This window comes from Gekko japonicus, unplaced genomic scaffold (genome assembly GCF_001447785.1).
Source record: "Gekko japonicus isolate JY-2015 unplaced genomic scaffold, Gekko_japonicus_V1.1 scaffold1, whole genome shotgun sequence".
Taxonomy (NCBI): Eukaryota; Metazoa; Chordata; class Lepidosauria; order Squamata; family Gekkonidae; genus Gekko; species Gekko japonicus.
In genome coordinates, this window is record NW_015164181.1 from 1383433 (window position 1) to 1391483 (window position 8051).

Sequence of the window (8051 nt, forward strand, 5' to 3'; positions counted from 1 at the left end):
GGGGGAACCCCACCCCTGCGTGCGCATCACCAGGAAGTGACGTTGGCACGCCGGGCATGCTGGGGGTGGGGCCACGGCCATACAAGGGAAAACTCTATGGTTTTCCCTTGTATGGCCGTGCCCCCGCCCCCGGCGTGCCTGGCGTCCTCCCGTCACTTCCGGGTGACGTGCGCGCGCGCACACAAGACGCCGGCTGGGAGCCCCCGCTCCTGGCGAAGATACACTTGGCAACCCTATCCAGAGGAACTGATCTGTGTAGTCTGATCTGTGTAGTCTGGACATTAGTTCCAGGAGTACTCCAGGTCCCCCCTGGAGGTTGGTAACCCCGGCCTGCATTGGCCCAAAGGAACCCCTGAGGCAGTTGTGTGGAAGAGCCGTTCCAAAATGCTGAATGGAAAGAGTTCAGACCCCCCTCCGAGGCTTGGGCTTCAGTATCAAATACCCTTGGAGGACGTCCAGCTGCCTCTTCATGCTTTTTCTCACATTGTTGCTGGTTGGAGTCAAGCCTCCTCTCCGATTCCCTTGCTTCTTTCCCCTCTTTATGAAGCTGCCATTCCCTCCGGACTGCTCTTGACGGGCCTCCAGACTGCACAGCCCCGAATCCAGGTGTCTGAAATGAATACAAACTTTGTACAAGTCCTGCATTTTTGGGGGGGGGGAGGGGATGGATCATAATGCTTTCAAGACAAGGAAATCCCAGATAGATGTCTGGACAGTGTATCACCCCGGGTTCATATTTGACACTGACTCAGCGAGTTTGAGATGAATCCTTGACCTTTGTCTGGAGCAGAAGGGAGAAGCAATAACTTCATGGTTGTGTGTTTTTTTTTTTGTGGTGTGGTGGAGAGGAGTGAGGGAGCCTTTCTGAATAGTTGTTGCAGCTGTGTGTGAGGATCCAGCTGCACCTGCACCCCTTTGTTGTGGGGGTCTTTGGGTTTTGCTTTTGTCTTCTTTTTTCCTGTCAGGCACTTTAACTGTGTTGGTTTCCCTGCTCTGGGGGAAAGTGTGCGGTTGGTTTCCGCTCTCCCTGTTGCCCGGGACAACCAGCCATATGCAATCACTTCTCTGTTCTTTGGATGATGGTTTCATTTCGAATTCCAAGCAGAGCTCGAATAGTCGTAGCAAAATGTTCGTTTAACCGTGGCTCTCCCTGTCTGGTCCTCTGTCCACCACCCATCCAACAAAGTTGACAGGAAGCTATTAAATTTCTTGGCTTCCTGCATCCTACAGGGATGGCGGGAGGAGCCAGTGTGGCCTTTCTCTCTAGTCTTCCAGCCTTCCCAGCCAGCCTGACCCCTGAAACCAAATTTTGTTCATTGACTATTCAGAACAGGATTGCAAATACTTTGTGCATTCTTGAATTGCTATCTTCAAGTTCTGCTTGGATTTGGAAAGGTTCTGAGATTGCGTCAGCTTTGTGAATGCAGCCAGTTAGGCAGGCATGAGAGGAGGCCGCGTACTTAAAATGTAGATGATTTGAAAATGATGCATGACTTTATTCATGATGGAACATATGTAACCCTCAGCAAACCTTGTGTTATCAGCTGCCATATTGGATAGCACCAGCCACGCAAATGCAAAAGCACACAACATACTGTTCTTTTTCCATTGTGAGCGAGTAGTCAATATGAACACATGGGTGCTTGCCTAATAGGGTTGCCAAATCAAAATTACCTTTTGTCGGGGGATCCCCTTGCCGGTCCGGGAGCTGTGCGTGGATGCACTCGCGTGCGCGCAAAGCGCGCGCGCACCGCCAGGACGTCACCGGAAGTGACGTCACACGCTGGGCGGGGCCACGCCGTTTGAGGGGAAAACAAAGAGTTTTCCCCTCAAATGGCTGCCATTTGAGGGGAAAACTCTTTGTTTCCCCCTTAAATGGCGTGGCTCCGCCCCCAGCGTGCGACGTCACTTCCGGGTGACGCGCACGTGGGGGTGGGGTTTCCCCTGGGCCCCGATTCCGGCGCGCCGGAAATCGGGGCTCGGAAGCGGGGGAATCCCCGCCCCCCCGGCTGCATTGGCAGCCCTATTGCCTAAGGAGGACATGATCTCTGTTTCTGGGGAACCCAGGGCTATTTTGGGGCAGGAACGCGCAGGAACGGAGTTCCGGCTGGCTCCCAAGTTGGCCACACCCATCAGGAACTCATTAGCATAATAGGCCACACCCAACAGCAGGAACTCATTAGGATTGGCTACATTAGGGGTGTGTGGCCTAACATGCAAAGGAGTTCCTGCTACAAAAAAAGCCCTGGGTTTTGACCACAAACAGGGTAAACAGAATAAGAAGCAAAAGGTGGGTGTGGCTGGATGACCACACTTCTGGTAACATGGGAATGTGGCTTAATATGCTAATGAGTTTCTGCTTCTGGCTGTGGCCTATTATGCTAATGAGTTCCTGCTGGACTTTTTCTACAAAAAAAGCCCTGGGGAAACCTCTCCCCTATAATTCACTATTGCAATTCTTTTCCCCCCTTTCTTCATGTTAGTGTAGAATAGGATTAACAGCCAGTGGCTGATACCCAGTGGAAAATTGGGGGGGGGGACATGGGGGTGGTCAATGCTGTATGGACAGCATGAAATCATTTCCAGGCCAACGCCAAAAGTTACATCATCCTGTTGGCACAGTGCTCTAGGTTTCACAGAAAAAAATTGTGGTTTTACCAAAGATTTTCTGGTGAATCCTAGAGAATCATGTTGAAGGTGTGACATCACTTCCAGGTTCCTGTAAAGTTCTGAGCCCTACCAACATCCCCCTGTGGTGTACAGCAGCTAGGATCCACTGCCACTCTTTTTTTTTTTTTGAGGATACCTTATTCATTATGTATTTATTTATTGAGAAAAAAAATTATGCTGCCTCTCCAGGAAACTGCTAAAAGGCAGCTTAAAAAATAACAATCATGTAAACAAAACATTAAAAGATTTTAGTTAAAATCCAGCATTAAAAAGCCCAGCGTAAAAACACAGACCACAAAACAAACCACCGACAGCTGCAAATAAGTTTCGAAACTAAAATGGTGTAAAAAAAATAATGAAGCCCTTCATTAAAAGGCTGGGTGAACAGAAACCTTTTGGCCTGGTGCCTAAAAGAGCCTCAAGAAGGAGGGCATTCCACAAGTGAGGTACCACTACTGAACAGGCCCTGTCCATTATCAGCACCCATCTCACCTTTGGAGGCGGGGGCACAGAGAGTAGAGCTTGTGAAACGAATCTTAACTGGTGTGCTGAACAATTGGGGGGGGGGGGAGACAGCCCTTCAAGTACCTTGGACCCAAGCTGTTGGGACCTTTCAAGGGAAGAACCAGCATTTTGAATTGTTCTTGGAAACAAACGGGCAGCCAGGGCTGATCTTTCAGCACTGGGGTGACGCAGTCCCTGTATCTTGTCCCTAACAATAGCCTGGCTGCTCCCTTTTGGATGAAGCTGCAGTTTCTGGACTGTTTTCAAAGGCAGCCCCACATACAAAGGCTTTACGGTAATTTGGCCTGGATGTAATCAGAGCATGGATCGCTGTGGCCAGATCACACTTTTCGAGGAATGGCTGTAGCTGGCGGCAGCAGGCAAAGCTGATAAAAGGTCTTATTAACAATGTTAAGGACAAGCTGCTGTGACTGTTGCTCTGTACGGCTCAGGTCCTTCTCCGTGCTCATTCAAAATTAAACTATACCAAGTTGCAGGTGGAAGGTAATTTTTAAAAAATGCTTTTATTGAACAACAAAAACCCTGCTTCCAGATAAAAAAAACAAAACCTAGTTTATTGGGAGGGATTTAGTCCAGCTCACTTGCCTTTGTGCTGATGTTCTTCTTGGAAGGAACATTTCACATTCCATTGTGATTCCCCCTGACCCAGGGGTTCCATTCCCTTGGTGGGGCGGGGCATCCCCTGCCTCCTGGTCCTGTTGCACACCACTGCTCCATGTGGAAGTGGGAGAAAAGTATTTAAAAACTCACAGTGTTGCACGCGGTGCTATGTTACTAGTGGTAAAAAAATCCCAAAGTGACATAGGTTAGCTCTAGGAATTGCTGGAAACTCTGTGGCAAAACCATAGGGTTGGTGGTGATTCCTAGAGCTACCTATGTCACTTCCAGTTTTTTCTCGGAAGTGATGTGGTGCCGCAGCCAGTGTCATAACCCTCCTGCCAATTGCCAGCTGCTCCCTGGTAACCCTACCCCGTCCTGTAGTCTAGCAAGATACATGCACGGGTTTAAATTACATGCAGAAAGGTATATTAGGAAAACCTTTTTCACGGTCAGAGTGGTTCAAAGGTGGAATCAGCTGCCTAGAGTGGTGGTTAGCTCCCCTCCACTGACAGCTTCCAAGAAGAGGCTGGACGAATATTTGTCAGAGATGCTTGAGGCTGGTCCTGCATTGGGCAGGGGGTTGGACGAGATGGTCTGTATGGCCCCTTCCAAGTCTATGATTCTATGTCCGAAACTGCCCTTTCATTCACGCTTGATTTTGCTACCGAGTCACTGACAGTGCAAAATGGTTATTAAATTAAGCTTGAGTCCAATTCTTTGAAGTGTGCGTGCACACGGAAGCTTATACCCAGAATTAAACTTTGTTGATCTTAAAGGTGCTACTGGACTTCAAACTTTCCCCTGTTGCTCCAGATCAACACAGCAGCCCACCTGAGTCTATGGTTGTTAAATTATAAGTGCTCCCAAAGTGGTCCAGGTTTCCATGCTCTTTGGAGGTGCCCTTCATCTGCCACGGCTATAAGCAAACGTGGTTAACAAAAGACCCTCCACAGACTTTGCTTTGTCTGCATTCTTGCCTCCACCTGACCTTCGCTCAGAGAAGCAGGAATCTAATTATGTATTCTTTCTGTATTCTCCCGCATCGTTTTTTACACTATAACCATATAAGCACAAGAGACGTTTGGCAAAAAAAAAAAAAAGGATACCATATTTTGTTTGTTTCATGTTAAGAAAGAAAACCCCACTGGTTCCAAAACAGCATCTAATTGTTTCTCAAATGGCCCACAGAAATCTTTGCCGTCGCAATCATAATGTGCTGGATCAAGCTACATGGGTTGGGATGATTTGCTACTTAACTCTTGTCATATTTATTGCTTTTGGGATGAAAAAGAAGGAAGCTCCCAAAGGGCAGCTTAGAATTTTGCTGTTCTGTAATTTCCATGTTTCCTTGTTCAGTGGTCAGACTTGGAAATGCTTGTTGGCATTCCATGTGTGTCAAATTTGGTGCATGGCTTGAAGGGGAGATTGGATTCTAAACCTGGCCACAGTTGCTCCGAACTTTCTCCTTTATCTAAATTTCTACTCCAGTTTTAGAGTTCTGAATTAAACTGATCTTATTTCTGAAGTGGAACAGATGCATTAGGAATAGTCTGTTCTTGGTTTTTATATTGTTTTGTTATTTTTTTTGTCCCTTTTCTCTTTTTTAATCTTTGTACAGAATGCTGTGCATGTGCATTTTGCATCAACTTTCTGTTCTTTCCATTCCTTCATGCCTTCTGCCCTCCTCTACATTGCTGATGCACACGTGTGCATTGAGGTCACACCTCAAGAAAGCAACCTTGAGATTATGGTACAGAAGATCGTAGAGTATGTGACGTCTTCCATAGTCCGGGGAAAGCACCTGTGCATAACCAGTAAAGCACCGCAAAATAAGGGAATGCTATCGCTGTACAACTGTAACACCACCACTTTGTCACTGTCTATAAGCCAGTTTGGTGTAGTGGTTAAGTGCGTGGACTCTAATCTAGGAGAACCGGGTTTGATTCCCCACTCCTCCACTTGCACCTGGCTGGATGACCTTGGGCAAGCTGTAGTTCTGATAAGAGCTGTTCTTGAAAAATAACAGTTTCTGTCAAGAGCTCTCTCAGCCCCACCTACTTCACAGGGTGTCTGTTGTGGGGAGGGGAAGGGAAAGGAGTTTGTAAGCCGCTCTGAGACACCTTTGGGTAGTGAAGGGTGGGGTATAAATCCAATCTCCTCCTCCTCCTCCTCTTCTTCTTCTTCTTCTTCTTCTTCTTCTTCTTCTTCTTCTTCTTCTTCTTCTTCTTCTTCTTCTTCGCTACAGTTTTAGTCACAGCTCTTCAGGATAGTGCAACTCACTAGAGCTGCTTTCAAAATCTTCTTTTTCCAAGTTCCGTCTTTGATTTCAGAGTTCCAGATTAACACTTATGCATTGGTAAAAAAACAAACACAAAAAAGTAACCTTGGCTCAATCATATGTTAAGTTGCATCAAGATATTGTTTGAGTGGCATTTGAGTGATGGGCAGGAACACATGGTTGCCAGGGTTAAACATTTCATGAAAAGAATTGTGCTGTAATCATCGGTACTGTCCCACCAAGGTTACCTCCAAGCTCCATTTGTGAGAAGGTCAGGGTGGAAATGTTTCACACCCAAAATATATATATATATATAGATTACTTTTTTTGCAGTGTCACACTGCACATGTGCAGGACAGAGGAAAAAATGCAACTCAACTGAAAGCTCCAACAAACCACACACAATCCAATTTCAACATTCGTTTTAGAAGTTCTTGTGGAGTTGTGGCATTAAAGGTAGAGCAAAATTCTGGAACAACAAAGGAACAGAACAAAGTACATTTCCTAATCCGTACAATCCACTTATAATATTAATGTTAAGGTTAGGTGTTAAACTAGGCTTGGAAGTCCCCAAGTGGGGGTGGGGGATCACCCGCTTTTGAGGGCTCAGGCCCACCGCCAGCCAGCTGGCCATCAGAGGAAACCCCACCCCAAAAAGACGTCCCTTGTCGATGTCGTTTATGCCATGACATCACTTCTGGAAGTGACGTCATTGTGTCGGCAACGTCGGGGGGCGATGCTCTACTTTTTGGGCAAAGTCTATGGTTTGTAGCCATTTTTACCATAGAGTTTTGCCCAAAACGTAGAGCATCGCCCTGACATCACCAACGTGATGATGTCACTTCTGGAAGTGATGTCATAATATCACCGACATCCTCACCCACTTCCAAAATGCCCCCCAAATCCCACCACCACCAGCAGATAAGGACCTGGTAACCCTATGTTAAATGCGGGGAAGGTGGTATGTTGTAAAGCAATTTTGTTAGATCTTGGAAGCTAAGCGGGCTCAGTACATGGATGTGAGACCACCAAGGAAGACTCTGCAGAGGAAAGCAATGGAAAACCACCTCAGCTTCTCACTTGCCTTGAAAGCCCCTTGCTGGAATTGCCATACGACAGTTGTGACTTGATTGGACTTACATAATATTGAATATATAACTATAGCCATAACCGGAGGTTATGGAGAAGGGTCAGGGGTTGTTGGAGGGAACTGGCCTTGGCAGGAGTCCTGCAGCTCAAGAAAGCTAGCAGCTGATCCGTCCTTCAGTCCCTCTGGCGGTGGCTAATTCAAGGTGTGAATCATCTGCCTGCCGCACGTCCTGCTGGGCAATGGCCTGGCCCAGTTCCCTGGAACATGTGACAGGTGCTACACTGGGGAATGGAGCTGTGTAAAGCCACAGGTGGCTACTGAGCCACTGAGTGTTGCTTTTTGCAACAGATGGAATTAGTTGTCAGGATGGGATCGCCATAAATTGGGTATGACTTGACGGCACTTTACCCACAAACACAAGTCTTAATTGCCCCCGAGGCTATGCAAAGCATAGAGCAAAAATGGGGATCAGGGTTACGGACTTGGGCTTGTTGCCATACCATTTGCTCATTCTTTGTTTCTGTGTAATGTTGAATTGCTGTGTACACGTGCTCCTGTGCATGAGAAAAACACCATACAAAAATGGCACACCTCAGAGCACGCTATAGGCCTGTGGTTTTCTCCTCTGCATACAGTTAAGAACATGACCAGATTTTTAATAAGTGAAATGAATAAAGAGATGACATAGTTGAATGATTTTAGGCTACTACACGATCCCAGAAGCCAGACATCAACATCAATGGAAACATGGTTAAGGTTTCCACAGTAACTGCAGGTAACCTAGCCAATAACCTTTCTGCCTTCATTTCTACCTCCAGCCCTTGGTCAAAGTCCAAATCAGCTGCCAGCCATGACATAATTCAGGAAACATCATGGCTTAGACCTGTG

General features: G+C 46.9%; 1 protein-coding gene across 1 annotated transcript in view; it reads left to right on the top strand.

The window, feature by feature from the left end:
* COL26A1 (collagen, type XXVI, alpha 1) overlaps positions 1-8051 on the top strand; it is a 222597-nt gene that overhangs the window by 121446 nt on the left and 93100 nt on the right. The gene's annotated exons all lie outside the window — the stretch shown is intronic.